The sequence below is a fragment of the Ursus americanus genome, chromosome 1, assembly GCF_024610735.1.
Source record: "Ursus americanus isolate L20-20 chromosome 1, mUrsAme1.1.p, whole genome shotgun sequence".
Classification (NCBI taxonomy): domain Eukaryota; kingdom Metazoa; phylum Chordata; class Mammalia; order Carnivora; family Ursidae; genus Ursus; species Ursus americanus.
The window spans coordinates 59,385,532-59,402,126 of NC_142127.1; the positions used below are offsets into that span (position 1 = coordinate 59,385,532).

The 16,595-nt window shown below is 36.4% G+C and overlaps 1 long non-coding RNA gene across 1 annotated transcript; it reads right to left on the bottom strand.

Moving 5' to 3' along the window:
• Positions 1–340: 340 nt before the first annotated feature.
• On the bottom strand, positions 341–16,509 carry LOC123798023 (uncharacterized). The gene is made up of 4 exons (XR_006781158.2): positions 16,195–16,509; positions 11,014–11,179; positions 6,881–6,955; positions 341–1,220 (listed from the first exon to the last, which is right to left on the bottom strand). It is a non-coding gene; the product is annotated as an uncharacterized LOC123798023 (long non-coding RNA).
• Between the last annotated feature and the right edge of the window lie 86 nt (positions 16,510–16,595).

The following is a 16,595-nucleotide window of genomic DNA, read 5'->3' on the forward strand; positions in this document are numbered from 1 at the left end:
GCATGGCATAAATTTGTCATGTACCCCAGTGAATAATTCTAAAGTTTCTTCTAAAGTCCCTTAACTGTGCCCAAACCTTTATAAATAATCCCTTCATTAAATTTTCTTCAAATAACAGCTAGACTCTGTTGTATTTTCCCCCAATATACCAGCTTTTTAGATAGCTTTCTTTAGCTTTGTTTTCTCCAGAAAATAGGATGAAAATTATTTCGGTATTGCTTTTTGCTAATCATGAAGAATATTTCGGCATACTTATTAAAATCACTTACGTGACCCAGCCTCCTTACTGAAAGCAAGAAGAGAGAAAAATTGACAAAAGGCATCTTTTTGAGTTCTTGGAATAAAGCCTTTTAATTAGGATGTTTCTTGTTGAAGGTAATGTTCCACTTATTTTTAAAGACAGATGCAACATTTTTCTTCCCCATCAGACTTCAGAAATAGATTTCTCCCACCCTGAAAATGGTGCGGCAGGTATGTATTGGTTTTGTCCGTCCTCCATCCCTTCCTTTGGGAAACAGCTACATTCTGACAGAATTGAGTGCAGAAAGAGAAAAGTGAGTCAGGCAATGGGAAGGGTCAGGCACATATAAAATAGAAATTAATGGGGACCCATGGGTGGCTCAGTCGGTTAAGCACCTGCCTTCAGCTTGGGTCATGATCCCAGGCTCCTGAGATCAAGTCCCGCATGGGACTCCTTTCTCAGCAGGGAGCCTGCCTCTCCCTCTGCCTGCCACTCCCCGTGTTGCTCTCTATGACAAATAAATAAAATCTTTTTAAAAAGTTAATGGAGTTTTGTAAGGAATTGTCACTTTTAAAAATTGTTTTAAATACTGCATGTAGCTGGACCATCGTGCAAACAGAAGAACCAACACTGAGTGAAGAAGTGTGGAGAAGGACAATAGAAGATTGCACTGTTGTTTAACAACGGTCATAGAAAGGATAGACAATAACATACATGATAAATCAATACTGCAAGTTCTGTTCCCCTACATCCAAAGACAATCAGGTATGAAAACTTATGCCACTAGAAAATAATTAGGAACGAGAATAGGGAAAAGGTGGAGCAACAGTATCCCAGTATCTGTAGTAAATGAAGTAAGGAGATAAGACTTAGCCAGAGACTGCAACTTGGTATTGCAAAGGAGTAACGAAGACGGGCTTAAATGAAACGTAAGATGTCTCCAGTAGTCCACAGAAGAGATGCCAGAAATAGAACTGCTCTGAAAAGTTCAAAAAAACAAAAAAGAAAGAAAGAAAAATAAGTTACAGTGTTGATCTTGACCATTCATATCCAACTAGTTTCATTTTTTGGCTTGCAAGATCTTTGATAATGCACTTCACACATGTTTATTTGTTTCTGTTCTGCAAAACTAATGATAGATTTATCTTTCCAAAGAACTTCAGTTTTCCCTACAGAAAAATTCTATGGTAATGAAAAATTTCATTTTATGATTGATTTTAATTCTTCCTGGTTATTTTCACAGTACAAAGGGTTTGTGAATTTTTTGGTTTTGTTTCAGATATGTGTTATGCTTAGACTTACACTTAAATAGTGAATGATGAGATACAAATCAGTGTATACAAATATCAGTGGATCTTTTTAGTTTAATCTTAAGTCTTCTTTAAATATGATAATGCATAGAAAATTGGCAAAGTCAATGCTAGAACAAAACTTGAATTAGGATACAGGATAAGCCTATTATGATACTCAAGTTCCAGATGAACATATAAGACCCAAAATATTTACATTTAGTCGACCCCAAAAGTAAACAGTCTTGCAAAAATTTGGAAGGATATTGAATATACTGAAGTGGACACCCGAGGAATGGCCTAGACTGTAGACACAATTTGGGATCATCACAATACGGATGTTATTTGAAGCCACGGGAATAGACGAGATCATTTTTGGAACAAGTATTTTAAAAAGGAAAATAAAGCCTAGTCTAAAGCCCTTAGGAACTTCAACTTTTAAGAATTGAGAGCCAGCAAACTGAGACTGAATAGAATTGTGAAAGGGACCAGAGACTGGGGCAGTACCTGGAGGGGTTGAGGGAGGGCTTTTTGTTTATTTTCAGTGGTAGTTGCCAAATTATCCTGTAGAAAGAGAGATTTATAGCTCAGTGCATGGAAATAGGATAATCAAAAGAGCAGAAGCTTTGGGGCACCTGGGTGGCTCAGTTCGTTAAGTATCCAACTCTTGGTTTTGCTCCAGGTCTTGATCTCAGGGTTCAGGGATCAGGCCCTGCTGTGCCTCCCCCCCCCCACTTCCCACTCAGCATGGAGTCTGCTTGAGATTCTCTCTCCCTCTACCCCTCACCCCACCCTGGTCTGGCACATGTGCGTGCTCTTTCTCTCTCTCAAATAAATGAATAAATAAATAAAATATTTTAAAAAAAAAAAGAGCAGAAGCTTTGGTAGAACAGGAAGGAGATGATGGGGAAGCAGATAATATAGAGCCAGACTGATATTTGATTGGGGGTTGTAGGGAGAGACAAGGTAATGATATTAGCTAACATTTACTGGGTACTTGCTACGTGTCATGTTCTATTCCAAGTGCTTTTCAGGCATTAATGTGATTCATATTCATAACAAATAGTTCATTAGCCTAAATAGAACGTCATGTGTCAGAAGATGTTAAATGTTCATTTGAGTTTGGTGTTATGTATTTAAATGGTTAGCAGAACAAAGGCCTAAGCTCTGAGGTCAGACTGATAGAGTTGGATCCTGCCTTTGCCACATACAGCAATGTGACTTCGACCATGTAACTAAAGCTCTCTAAATCTCAATTTTTCATCTTAAATCGGTATAATTGTACCTACCTTACTAGATTATTGTGAGGAATGCGTGAAATAATTTTTAGCACTGTACCTTACACAATTCAGTGAGAATAAATGTTAATGGTCATTACCATTATTATGGCTATTATTATTATTACTGTCCCATTCTGCTCAGTTGTGTAATTTTCTGTATTGATAATGGCACAAAAAAAGATGGAAGTTTGTGGATTTTTCTTTTTTTAGGTGAGTGCAAAGGAGAGAGAAAGTAGCAAAGGAGTTGAAGAAGTGGTTAGGGAATAACATAGCTAACTCGAGCTTTACCATTCGACAAAAAAATAAAAAGCCTACCTAATTGTATTAACATTGAGTTGCTTGACAAATTCTTATTTCAAAGTAATAATTTCTGAAAATGATATTTTCACTATTTCATGTTAGACACACACCAAAATCATTAAGCTTCTAAGTGTTGATTATGTGCAAATGTTAAGGATGTTAAATTTGTTCTTAATATAAAATATATATTATGCTAAAATATTATAAACTCATTATAAGATGATTTTTCCTCCATTAAAACATCACTGAAGTCTAAATGTTTATAATAAGTCAGGTGTTCGCTGATGCTTAAATTCAAGTTTGTATTCCCACTTAAATTCAAACCCAGTGTTACTTAACCACTATCATAAAAACCAAGCTGCTATTGTCAAATCCTTTTTTTTTTTTTTCTACTTTAAAGCTATGAATATACAACTCCCCCACCTGGATTGTTTGCATGTTAAAGTTTGACCATTTCTTCTATTATTTGTAATTACTTCAACTGATTACTATTTTTACAACAAAACTTTAGAATCAGAATTTATTCAAATTTTTCACACTTTTTGTATTTCTCCCATTCCTAATGGTCTTTATTTGTGCCATATTTGAAATGATAGGATAAGCAATTAACTTTCAGTTTATAAAGAAAGGAAAACCACTTCTCCTAACTAGTTGTATATTATCACTTATTTTATACAGTAGATTCCACATTTAAAATATTAGGAGCATATTAAAGCAAACTTTTGCATATACATGTATATATATAAATACTTTCTTGTGTCAGATTTTAATTTTGGAATAGTTTGATGTGAACAGTAAACACTTGTAAATTGATTTAAATAGAAAATAGTTACGTGGTTCTGTCATCTAATATATCAGCTAAAATTGTAGCCACTTAATTATAAACTATAGAACTTCTAAACATCAGAAGAGAACTTTGGCTGTGTAATCAATTCTGGAAATAACGGAATTAGTCTCGATCACTCTCTTGTTTTAAGAGAGGATGAGATAGACTTAAAGCCCATGAACTGAATCAAAAGAAAGGAATGAAGTGAAAAACTCATTTTTACTGATGTCCTCCAAGGAGTTGAAGCAGAAACAAAACAAAGCTGCAATCAGTTTTTCTTTATGTGTTGATGTGTACAGACCAAATTAATTCTTGTTTCTAAGGTTCCTAATTAACTTTGGATCCTGGACCCCTTTGTAAATCTAATGAAGCTATGCATCCTATCCATAAAAATATACACATTTTTAGCACAATTTTAAAGAGTTCATGGACTCATTAAAGCCTCTATGCAGCTTCACAGACCCAAGATTCAGAACCATTTTGGATGATAATGAGTCCACCTGAAAAGGCATAACAGGTGCAATTATATACCCAAGTAATCATGTGGCTAGGTGTCCAGGTTTAACCTGACATAAATGTTAAAAGACAAACTTTTTAGACCATTGTCCAGAGATGTAAAAAGTATTTTTCCATTTTTTTTAAAGTAGGCTCCATGCCCAGTGTGGAGCCCTACGCAGAACCCAACACAAGGCTCGAACTCACACCACCCAGAAATCAAGACCTGAGCGGAGATCAAGAGTCAGACACCCAACCTACTGAGCCACCCAAGCACCCTAAAAAGTATTTCTCCTTATCACTTCAATGCATTACGACCAACTCCATGATAATCTTTCCACAGACGTCATAGGGTAGCCTTTGTAATCTTATCAGGCTAATATCAGAACTAAATATCCCACTGCAGATGGATGACTCAAGTTATCTGCCTCCTCTGGTTGCCAGAACTTTGGCACCTACAAGAGAAGGTGGGAAGGAGAACTGAAAGCAGAAAACTCAAGTTGTTTTTTCTTTCAGTTGAATACCTTGACTAAACAGTTGAGTGCAAGGAAAAGATGGAAACCGCTGTTTAGCACTAAGCCTTTGAATTGTGTGCAAGTTATCATTTGCCTACATATCCCTTTCTCCTATTGTTATATGTAATACAGGGTTGGCTGCCTCCTTAATGAAACGTGCAGTGTTTTAAAGAGATCCCGTGGCTTCTGCACATTACATAAACCATAGTTAGTCGGCCTCTGAATGATTGCAGAAAAATTGTATATTTAGTCTCAGAAACCTGCTGCTTAAAGCAGACTCAGCCAGCTTTTCAGTTTTCAAAGCTGCTCTGTATAAACCAGCACATTTGGAAATCTGTTGCTGATACACCCTACTCATACTCTATTCATAAGAAGTAAGACTTCGAAAACTTAACTTGAGAAAGAAATGGACATAGGATACATGAAAGGCTCACAAAAATGGAAGAAGCAATGAATTCTAAGAAAATCCACTATTGGTTGGTTTTCAAATACGTGGACATTAACATGACTCTGAATGTTGATAAAGTACTCTTGTTAGTGAAATAACCCCTCTCTTGGATTCTATGCCAGGTGGCAAATTCCCACTCTACCAGCACATAACTGGCCCTATATTTCACACTGCTAATGCTTTTCCAGGTAAGCAAAATGTAAATATAAAGTAAATGCAACCACCACCACTACCAGCATCATTTAACATTAAATAACAGTTTGATACAAAGCAATGGACTTGACTATCCGATTGTCGGAGTTAGGTAAAGTGACTCAGATTCTTTGAGGTCATGTAAAAATACAACCAAATACTAGGATGAAAGGATTATTTTCCCCTTACCTCCATGGGAAACAGATTAACTTAATTCATGTGAAAGATTTATTTTTCTTTTATGTCTCTTTTATTTCACAAGGTATTTATTCAAAGAGAAGGTTTTTCTAAATTTTAACTTTTTATTACAAATGGTTTCAAACATAAAAAGAGTAAAGAAGAGTATAATAACCTCCATGTACACATTACCCAGATTTGACACTTAACATTTCCAAAACTTAAATGTAGAGAGTTTTAATTTGTCTATAATTTAAACCAGAATTTTTAAATTTATGATAAATAATAAATGATAACATAAATAATAAATAACTAGGAACTCTTGAAGAGATCACTGAATTATTTCTTTTCTTTTTTTAATTTAAATTCAATTTAATTAACATATAGTGTGTTATTAGTTTCAGAGGTGGAATTTAGTGATTCATCAGTTGCACACAACACCCAGTGCTCATTTCCATCAAGTGCCCTCCTTAATACCCATCACCCAGTTACCCCATCCTGCCACTTTGAATTATTTTTTTAAAGATAACTAGTTAGGAGCACCTGGCTGGCTCAGTTGGTGGAGCATTTGATGCTGATCTTGGGATTGTGAGTTCAAGCCCCATGTTGGGTGTAGAGATTACTTAAAAAAAAATCTTAAAAAAAAAAAGTCAACTAATTATTGTTCCCTCGGGAGGGACCTGAATATCAACAGTATTCTTAAAGTGGGGTTAATTTTATTTTCACATTTTTAGTGGTAATGTTTAGACAGATTTTTAAAAGAGGAGACTGTGAGGATAAATATCAAAGTGGCATGCCTAGCAATAGCCAAACCAAGTGGTAAAACTTAACTAAGATCAGTTAAATACATATCTCTTTACCAAACTGAAACTAAGCTAACAGCATGTGATTATCACAGTTATCTGAGTACTGCTCCCTCAATCTTCGTTTGATCAGACAAACAAATAAAGAATGCACCCAGTACATTCACTGTGCTGAGTCACTGGGTTGGAAGAAAGATAAATCACCTATTAACAATGACATATTTTTCTTCTAAGTGATTCACAAGTCTTTGAGGACTGGCAGGCACAAAGCCAACAGGACTTGTGTTACCTGTCCTGTCTACGATAATACTTACCCAGGGCTTGTTCTGTAAATTTTGATCTCAGGCAACTTTGACTATGAGAATTTGCTCATGTAGAAAGCTCTCTGGCTGGTACATAGGTGTAAGTAAAAAAAAAAAAAAAGCAAAAACAAAACAAAAAAAACCCACACATTTTTAAAATCAGATAATATTCAGCATCATAGCAAAATATATTATTAATCAAAACTTTTTTCGGGTTAGTATTAAACATTTGCTAGATATTTACACTAATTGACAAGAAAATTACAAAATCATTTTGACTAACTCGGTCTAAGAATAGTTTTTCCTTTTTTCATCTCCAAAAATCATGGAATACCATTTTTTCTGGCAATTTTAGCTGTAGCTTTGGGAAGTTTAACTTATGATATTGACAAGCTTGATAAGTATACTCCTCATTTATTTTTTCTGTAGTAAATTTTAACTCAAGCCTAAGATTCACTGTAAGAGAAAGAGCTACAATAAAAGAAAGAAATATTAATCTTTATAATTTTGTGTTGTCCATAATATCAAATGCCTTTTCCTCTCTATAACACAAAAAATCCAAACTGCATTTTCTTCATGAATTTACAATATGGGAAAAAAGGAGATCTCCAAAATTTAGAGCAGCAAAACTTCATACTTTGGAAAACAAGAAAAATTAAGTTTAAAAATAAGCTGGTTTTGCAAAAAAAGACCACTTTTATACAGTGCTGTAACCCTTTTGGAGATCAGTTTGGACATATGTGCGAAAATCCTTTAAAATATCCAAGACTTCTTTTTTTTTTTTTAAGATTTTATTTATTTATTCGACAGAGATAGAGACAACCAGCGAGAGAGGGAACATAAGCAGGGGGAGTGGGAGAGGAAGAAGCAGGCTCCTAACGGAGAAGCCTGATGTGGGGCTCGATCCCATAACACCGGGATCACGCCCTGAGCCGAAGGCAGACGCTTAACCGCTGTGCCACCCAGGCGCCACAAAATATCCAAGACTTCTAAATACAGATATATAGATAGATAGATATAGATATAGATATTGAATTTATATATACATTTATATATTCAATTTATACTCAATTTATATATAAATTGGAATGTTTCCAGGAGTCAAAAATTGAATATTTGACTCCTGGAAACATTCCCTAAGAAAAAAATCCAAAATGAAAATAATTTGTGTGTAAGGATACTATTTATAACAACATAGATTAGATACAACCTAAATTCTTATAGATACAGGAACTATAGCATATCCATACCAAGAAATTTCTAAGCAATTCTATGTCAATGAAAGAAAACAAGGATATACAGGTCTTACTAAAACCTGTTATATATCTGCTGCTAGCTGAGGCTTGTGTAGAAGTTCTTGGTCCTCTACTAGTTTTTGAGAACTACAAGGTGTGTGTTTGTTGGTAAAGTAGGCCCTATAATAAATGCGTGAAGATCACCAACCAGATGGAATACGAGTAACACTGTAAGCTCTTGACACTTAAAGTATTATAGTATTACCTTCAGTTCAGATTCTTAGCAGAAAAGAGAAAGTGGGTGAAATACTAAACTAATACTCTCAGGCCCCTTTGAAAGTACTTGGGTCATAACCCAAGATTCAGTAATTCAGATAAATGGGCCTTCAGCGAGGGAGGGGTATTTGGAAGCTTGAAGGTCTAAAAAAAAGGGTCAAGACAAGACAAGCACGGTTGTTTCAAGTCCCACTTGGCCTCTGGACAATGACTGATAGAGCTGGACTTCTGGGATACAAAATCCACTAACCTGTGGGAACTAAAATGAAGTTTCCACTTGGGGTTCTTTGTATTCTCTAGACACACACAAAGCCCAATGCTAAAATCATCCCTTTCATTGGTTGAAGAGGCCATTGCACAAACTATGCCTTTTGTAGGCATTCTGTGGTGCTGTCCTACCTTTTTAAAGTCCCCAACATTCTTGAGGTGAGCCAAAAAAATGTAATGGCACTGATTGCAAAGGTTGCTTTTAAAATATACTTGTATCCAAAAGGTAGACACAAATTCTCCAGTCCCTCTTTTCCTTTGTTAGCATAGATCAGGTCACTAGGCAGCCTTGTACCGAAGGGGAAGACCTGAGAGGAATTAGTTTGTTTGAGAGGGAGTCTGGGTTTGGCAAGAATAACAGTGATGGTTTCGGTGGTCTGGCCAAGGTGTGCTGTTAGAAGCACCTATGACCGGATAAGAGAAAGAGGAAGTTTCTGCTCACTGAAGAAAACAGAAGAGGAGGACATATCAGCATTCAGATGAACTCTGAGACAAGACTTGATTCTCCAAAGGAAGGAAACTATTTAAAAAGAATTCTAAAGGAGTTGGGCCTAGAGTAAGGATTGCTCTCAAGGACAAGTATGGTGCTACAATTCTGCCACAGGCTGCTCTAAATTAAAGTTTAGGAAAACTACCTCTTCCCCATCCTTACAAATCTTGGAGGACAAAGAATGTACAGGGCCTGGAGGTTGTTGCGGTGGGGGAGGAGGAGTGGTGGAGAAACTAAAATCCAAGGAATCAGCCTTCCATTTCCCAGGAACTGAAAATGGGTTGGGTAGAATCAGCCCTGCTTTTTACCATTCTCTCTATTCTGATGCAGCCCATCTGAGGGTCACAGAGACTTTCCCAATCCCTTGGAGACTCAGATATTGAAACTCCAACAGAGAAAATGTGGAGGAGTATTTGTGAAATGAGCATCTTTGAAACCATAGAAAGGATTTTCCCCAATGCAAGAACTCCATTCAACTTGTCCTCATTTTAGAAAATTAAGATATTCTAATTAACGTTAAGAAAATGTAGACAATTTATAAAGGAAAAAAGACTAAAAATTTGGAATTTGTAAGAACAGCAATCCAGTGATTATAGTAAATAGTTTTAAAACTCTCTTTTGTAAGGGGGGGTAAACAGAAGGGGGAATGAATCATGAGAGACTATGGACTCTGGGAAACAAACTGAGGGCTCCAGAGGGGAGGGGGGGTGGGGGATTGGGATAGGCCGGTGATGGGTAGTAAGGAGGGCATATATTGCATGGTGCACTGGGTGTTATATGCAAACAATGAATCATAGAACACTACATCAAAAACTAAGGATATACTGTATGGTGACTAACATAACATAATAAAAAATTATTTTAAAAAATAAATAAAAATTAAAAAATAAAATAAAACTCTTTTATAGGGGTGCCTGGCTGGCTCAGTCAGTAGAGCATACAGGTCTTGATCTCAGGGTCATGAATTCAAGCCCCATGTTGAGCATGAAACCGCTTTTTAAAAAAAGTGTAAAAAGGTGCATTGCTAATAAAGAAGACTCTTACAAACAAAAAACAACAAAAACCTCTCCTTTATCTAACCTAGTAAGGAGAAAAAAATTGCCTGACTTAGATTTCAATTGTTTTTATTTTCCAAGCTCATGTTCTCATGAGGTTTCAAGTTGAGTAGAGAAATCATAAAATCATGAAATCTTAGAGCTAGGAGAGACTGGCAAGATCGATCATTTCTTCCTCTTCATTCTATAGCCAAGAACTCTCAAAAAGGATAAATGGCTAAAGTGTAGGAAGCCAAAAGTTGCAGGAGAAGCAGTAGGTATAGATAATCCATAAAATGAAAATGAGACCAAACAAAATCTTGAGTTTATTATAGAAATTGTTAATTGCACTTAACCGTAGTTTCTGCACAGATTTGGATACGTGTTCATTGTTTCTATTTTTGTTGATTAAGGAATGGATCAACATTTTTCAAAATTATTTTTTGCTGCTACAATGGAAATCTACAAAAATGGGTAATAGACTATTTTGGGATCATTGTTCAGAAGTGCATTTATCTTAGAAATGGTTACCATGGAGATGAGCACACATTGTGTGACTCTACAGCTTGTGAGTTACAAGTCATCTATGCTACTAAGACATAAATAGCCATACATAGGCATACATGCACACCAGCCCATGCACACATGCACAATTAAGTTATATTGTTCCTCTCTTTTTGTAAAATAATAATAAAACTCCATGCAGTGTTGATCTCTGATGGTGAAAGGACCTGCAAACTCTAGACATTTTAAAATGTTATATTGTATAAAGACATAAAATCACTTTTTAAAAACATTGTAACAGTAGCCTGAATCAAGCTTAAAGACTAATAACGTACTTACCATGTAAAATGAATAATGAGGATACACTTCTTAGATATCACTCCTCTTTAAAGTAGAAATGCAAAAATAAGGAAGTATGATGGGGTGCCTGGCTGGCTCAGTCAGTACAGCGCGTGATTTGATCTTGGGGTCATGAGTTCAAGCCCTATGTTGGATGTAGAGCTTACTTCAAAAAATAAATAAAATATATTTTTAAAGATAAGAAAGTAAAAAAAACCCAGAGTATATTATTAAATAGTTATTGAGTTGTTTTTCCCAAAGCATTCAATAATATTAATACTGATAATTATTAATATTAATAATAATTAGTTATTAATAATAGTATTAATAATATTAGGGCATAGTTTTCTGGCTAGTCTTCTCTGCCGGCCTCTCTTTCCTTTTTTTCACTTGTTTCCTTTTCTTTTTTTTTTTGCTTTTGTTTCTCCTTCAATAAATACAATTTTTAAGATGCTTAAATTCCCAAGACACAGGCCAATTTCAGATCACGAAGGTATATATTCTTTTTTTTTTTTAAGAGAGAGAAAGTTGGGGAGGGGGCGAGGGAGAGGGAGAGACAGAATCTTAAGTATGCTCCACGCCCAGTGTGGAGCCTGACATGGGGCATGATTTTACAACCCTGAGATCATGACCTGAGTCAAAATCAATACTCAGACACTTTACTCACTAAGCCACCCAGACTCCCCACAAAGGTATATGTTCTGATAAAAGTTAACTTGTTTTTATTTATTTTATGTATTTGGTTATTTTTCAGTAATGGATATTTTCAATTTTTCAAATAGGAGAAGGGATAGTAAAATTACCCCCCCCACGTACCCGTCACCCAGCTTCAGTATTTACTGACATACAATTCTGTTTGATTTATAGCCCTCCTTCCTCCAACATTTTAAATCAATTCTACTAGCCAACAAGAAAACTTTTTCCTCCATAATTTGATTTTTTTATACTTTTCTTGGAAACTTCAAAGGTTTCCTTGTGAATAGGGTACAATATGAGGTCCTAAATTCAATAGCATTAGTAAGAATAACTAAAACTAGAATAATAAGGCTTCCTTGGACATTCAAACATTGAATACACTGATGATTAAGCCCCATTTAGCTTTGAAGCACTGTTGGGCTCTTTCTTATGCAAAAAGAAACCTTTTCTTATGCAGCATAGTTAAATTTCTTAGACTAATTAATGCATATGTATTTAAAAGTATATTTAAAGGAAGTTATGAACCTTGATTTGTTTTATAGAAACACAAGAAATATACATTAAATAAACAAAACCAAAATGTGTTTTTTCTTTTTTCCCCAAGACAGCAATTTTAACATATTTGATTAGTAGACGAATACTTTATACTTGCTAAAAAGTACATAAAAGGTATAGTACAACTATAGAACAGCATATCATCTTTTGTGGTCTTTCCATAAAAAATAGTCATGTAAAGTTTCTCATTATTTGCTGCTTTTTTCAAACTGAGTCATCATGTAGTTTTAGAGCTGGGGAATATTCTTCATTTGAAAAATTAACAAGATCAAAAACCGAGATCAGCAAAAAATCTAATATAACCTTTATTCCCTGACTTTCACTTCACTATTCTTACAGTCTGCTTCCTAGAATTTCAGCATGGAAAGAGTTGTGAAATTTGCATTTTTTCCCTATATTCATTGATCCAATATGCCTTACTACCTTCATGCTAAATACTTATTTATCAATGTATGTAAATCCAAATCTTTAAAATCTGAAGTCTTTCAATCTTGGTCTTTTAAATCTAAGCATCAGGAGTAAAAGACTTAACTATCATCAAATGAGCGACCTCTCAGATACCAGAAAAAATCCTTTCACTCTACATAGTCTCATCCCAAATTAATTAATATAGTTTTAAATAACCACTTTTTTAAAATATGAAATGCTTCACGACTGTGTGTGTCATTCTCGCAGGGGACCATGTGAGCCCTTAAGTGTGAGTCTTGCCCTTGAAGGACTTTTTGGAAAACCATATAGTGAAGTAGAACAAGAATTAGATATCGAGTCAAGAGTGCTGGGATCACGAGCAATGTGTCATTAGAAAGATCAGTTTACTTCTCTGGACCTTGGTTGTTGTTATGTAAAATGAAGGGCTGAGTTGGGTAGAGTCAGTGAGTAGAATTAGTGTTTAAGGGTCCAATGCTACTGCAGGCATGTATGTATTACAGTATAATCAACCAGGACCAGAGGTATGAATGAGTAATCAATTCTATCCATCCTTTACAGAGTGATGCAGTGCAAAGAGTGTGGGCTTTGGAGTAAGATGGAACTGTATTCATCCTTGTTATTAGACTCTTAGAAACAAACCCAAACTCTGTGACCAAAGGCTAGGTCCTTATGTTCCAAATTAAATGTTGTTTTCTTTGCAAACATAGTAGATAATTATCTACCTCACTGGGTTGTCATGAGGATTGAATCAGATATTATTCCTATAGTGTTGGGACATAGCATCTGTTCCCGCTGAGGAGGACTTTAAGTCCAGTAATAGTGCTCAGTCTTCATCTTAATTAACACTATCAGCAGCAGTTGACAGTTGATCACATTGTCCTCCTTGAAACACTTTCTTCATTTGCACTCTCTGACTTCTCCTCCTTTTTCCCTCCTATCTTCTGAACCTCTCCTTCTTAGTCTCCTTTGCTGGATCCTCCTCATCTTCCTCACCCCTGAATGAAGGAATACATCAGGCTTCTCTATCAGTTTTCACTACTAGATCATACCTAGTGCCATGGCTTTAAAAGACATCTTTATTGATTATTCCAAAGCCTACACCTCTGGCAGAGATCCTTTCTATGAAGTCCAGATGCATATGTGCAGCTATGCACTTGACACATCTATTAGGTTAATAGGCATATTAAACTTAACATGTCCCAAACATGTCTTTTCATCTCCACATCACCCCTTTCTTGGTAAATGGCATATCTTCTCATTAGTTGCTTAGGCCAAAAATCCTTGTAATTATCCTACTCTCCTCCACATTAATCTGCTAATAAATCCTCTTGGCATGGTTCTCATATTTATCTAGGATCTGACTACTTGTTCTTCTCCTTCTGCTGCCATTCTAGCCCAAGCAACTGTCTTCTCTCATGTGGACCATTGCAGTAGCCCCCTAACAAATCTCCCTGCCTCCATTTTACCCCCTCTCCTCACAGCAGCCAGAAAGATCTTTCTGCAGCATAAGCATAATTTCATGTCGCTTGTCACCGATTGGGTTTCTTTGGAAGCAGACTGCGGTAGGGTTCTGACATGCAGGACTTTTAAAAGGATTGTCCTTGGTATCAACATCTGCGGAAGTGAAGGGAAGGATCAGGATTGGGCCGACAGAGAAGTCAAGAAGTTACGCATGCCCAGTGACAGGCTTGGCCAACTACATGTTGGACTTCAGAGCTACAGTGCCCTTCAGAGTTGTTTCAAATTGGGTGAAGATGGCCAGGCATTTATGCTTTCTCATCAATCAGTCACAGATGTGGTCTACCCTGTGAAAGGCACAACCGAAGGCAAGGCAGCCCTCTGCAGTTGAGTCAGTCCCTAAGGGGACTGTCAAAAGCACTACCAGACAACAGGCATTCACTGAAGGAGCATCTGGGCAGCTCAACACAGGATCCACCACTTCTCTCCCCGTTTCCCTCCAGTGGCTTCCCATCTCACTCAGAATAAAACCCAAAGTCTTTATCATTTTTCTCTTGACCTCATCTCTTACTTCTCTTCCCTTTACTCACACCCAAAGGCTACATTAGCCACCTGTTAAGTTTCTGGTATATCTCCATCTCTTTCCTCCCACCAGTACACTTCTGTTTCAGCACTCGCTATTTCTTCCATCTGCAAAACTCTTCTCCCAGATGGCTGGGAGGGTCTGGCTCTTGAACTTTATTCAAATCTCTGCTCAAATTTCACTTTATCGGAGGGGCCTTCTCTCACTGACCCATAGCAGATAGTGCATTGCCCTTTCACTCTGTTTCCTTATTTCACTTAATTTTTCTTTTTAGCACCTAAATCATGACCTAACAAGGTTATATGTTTATTTATTGTCTGTTCCCTCCGCTTGGATACAAGCTCCATGAAAGAGGGGACTTTTATTTTTTACTCAGTGCTATATCCCCAGTGACTGTGACAGTGTCTGGCACATAGCAGATACTCAATAAAACATTCGTTAGCTATCATTTTTGGGGAATGGGGCACCATTTTAAAGAAAATAAGAGCTAAGGCATTGGACTAAAACAAATCTAGGTTTTATTTGTAGTTAGAAACTTAGAAGCTGCGAAGTGTAAGATATGTTATTTGCTCTCCCTGCATCTGAGTTTGCTCAGTTGTAAAATGTAGATGATTCGTGATAGACTTGTGGTGAGATCAAATGGGATAATGTGTGTAAAGCATCATTAAGCACCTGATGGATAGCCCTGAGAATCTAAAAACTGCTTGCAAGCACAGTTCCTATCAAGTGGGAAGTGCTCAACAGTTGATAGTTTTTATTGTTGTATGATAAACATATGAAATAATGTGTAGCTAGAATTGATTTTGATGAACCTGTTATCGTTTAAATGGTGCAAATCATTTTCTCAGTTCTTCATTCTGGAGTGCCTTGTAGATAGCTTGGGCTTATATCTCACCGTTCAACAGGGACAAATTTGGTTTTTTTAATTCCACATCAGAAAACTTCAAAACAACAAAAACTTTGATATGTAGTGTTGGGGAAGTTTTCATTAAGTGCAACTTTTTCACTTTATACAGGTGTAAATACACATTGTGTGTAACACTATCTAAAATTGCATTTTAAAAGGGGTAAGGAAAACTCCTATTTAATCTCGTGATTTCTTTTGCAAAACAAACCATTCTTTTGTAAGCAGAATCATCATTCCATAACTGATCTGTTTCATAAATTCGCATGCCTGCGTACCCATTTCTCTGAAACTATGTCCGATAGACTTGGGGAAATGCCTTACAAAGAGCGTATATTCACTGCATAAAGGACTCTACCAATAGCGAAAACGGAAAATAAATTAGAAAACATGTTCCAAGCTCCTCTCAACCACATATGGGAACTTAAATTATAAAAAGCATTTTTGCGGATTTATCTCACAAACTCACACAACAGTATTTATGCACCAACCGCCCGTTAACAGTAACAGCACAAAACGTACAAAACATAGGTTTAAGACTATCCCTGATACTTACAGCACCAGCGCGTTAGTTTTAAAACAAGCGGACAAGAAAGGCTCCGCGGAAGGGAACACTTTGCACTACAACTTCCCCCTCAGCCTGAAAGCAGCAGCTATCCCTCCTTCAACCCGTTTAGTTTATGGTCTCTACAAGTGACACCAACCCAGCATAGCCAGAAAAATCACTGTATTTAAAGAGCGAGAAAATATCAGTCGTCTCTCCAATTAAGTCTTCTATTTTCCCGTTTTAGCATGAATAATAAAGCTAGATTTAAGCAGCAACAAAAAGAAACTCTCAGCGGATTCCTGGAGCCAGGGGAAATAGTGCAGATTTTCGGCTGACCGGAAGTGAAAACAGCATCCAATCGGGGCTCGTTCCTCAATGGCCAATCAAATTTCACCTTATTTGGTGGTGCT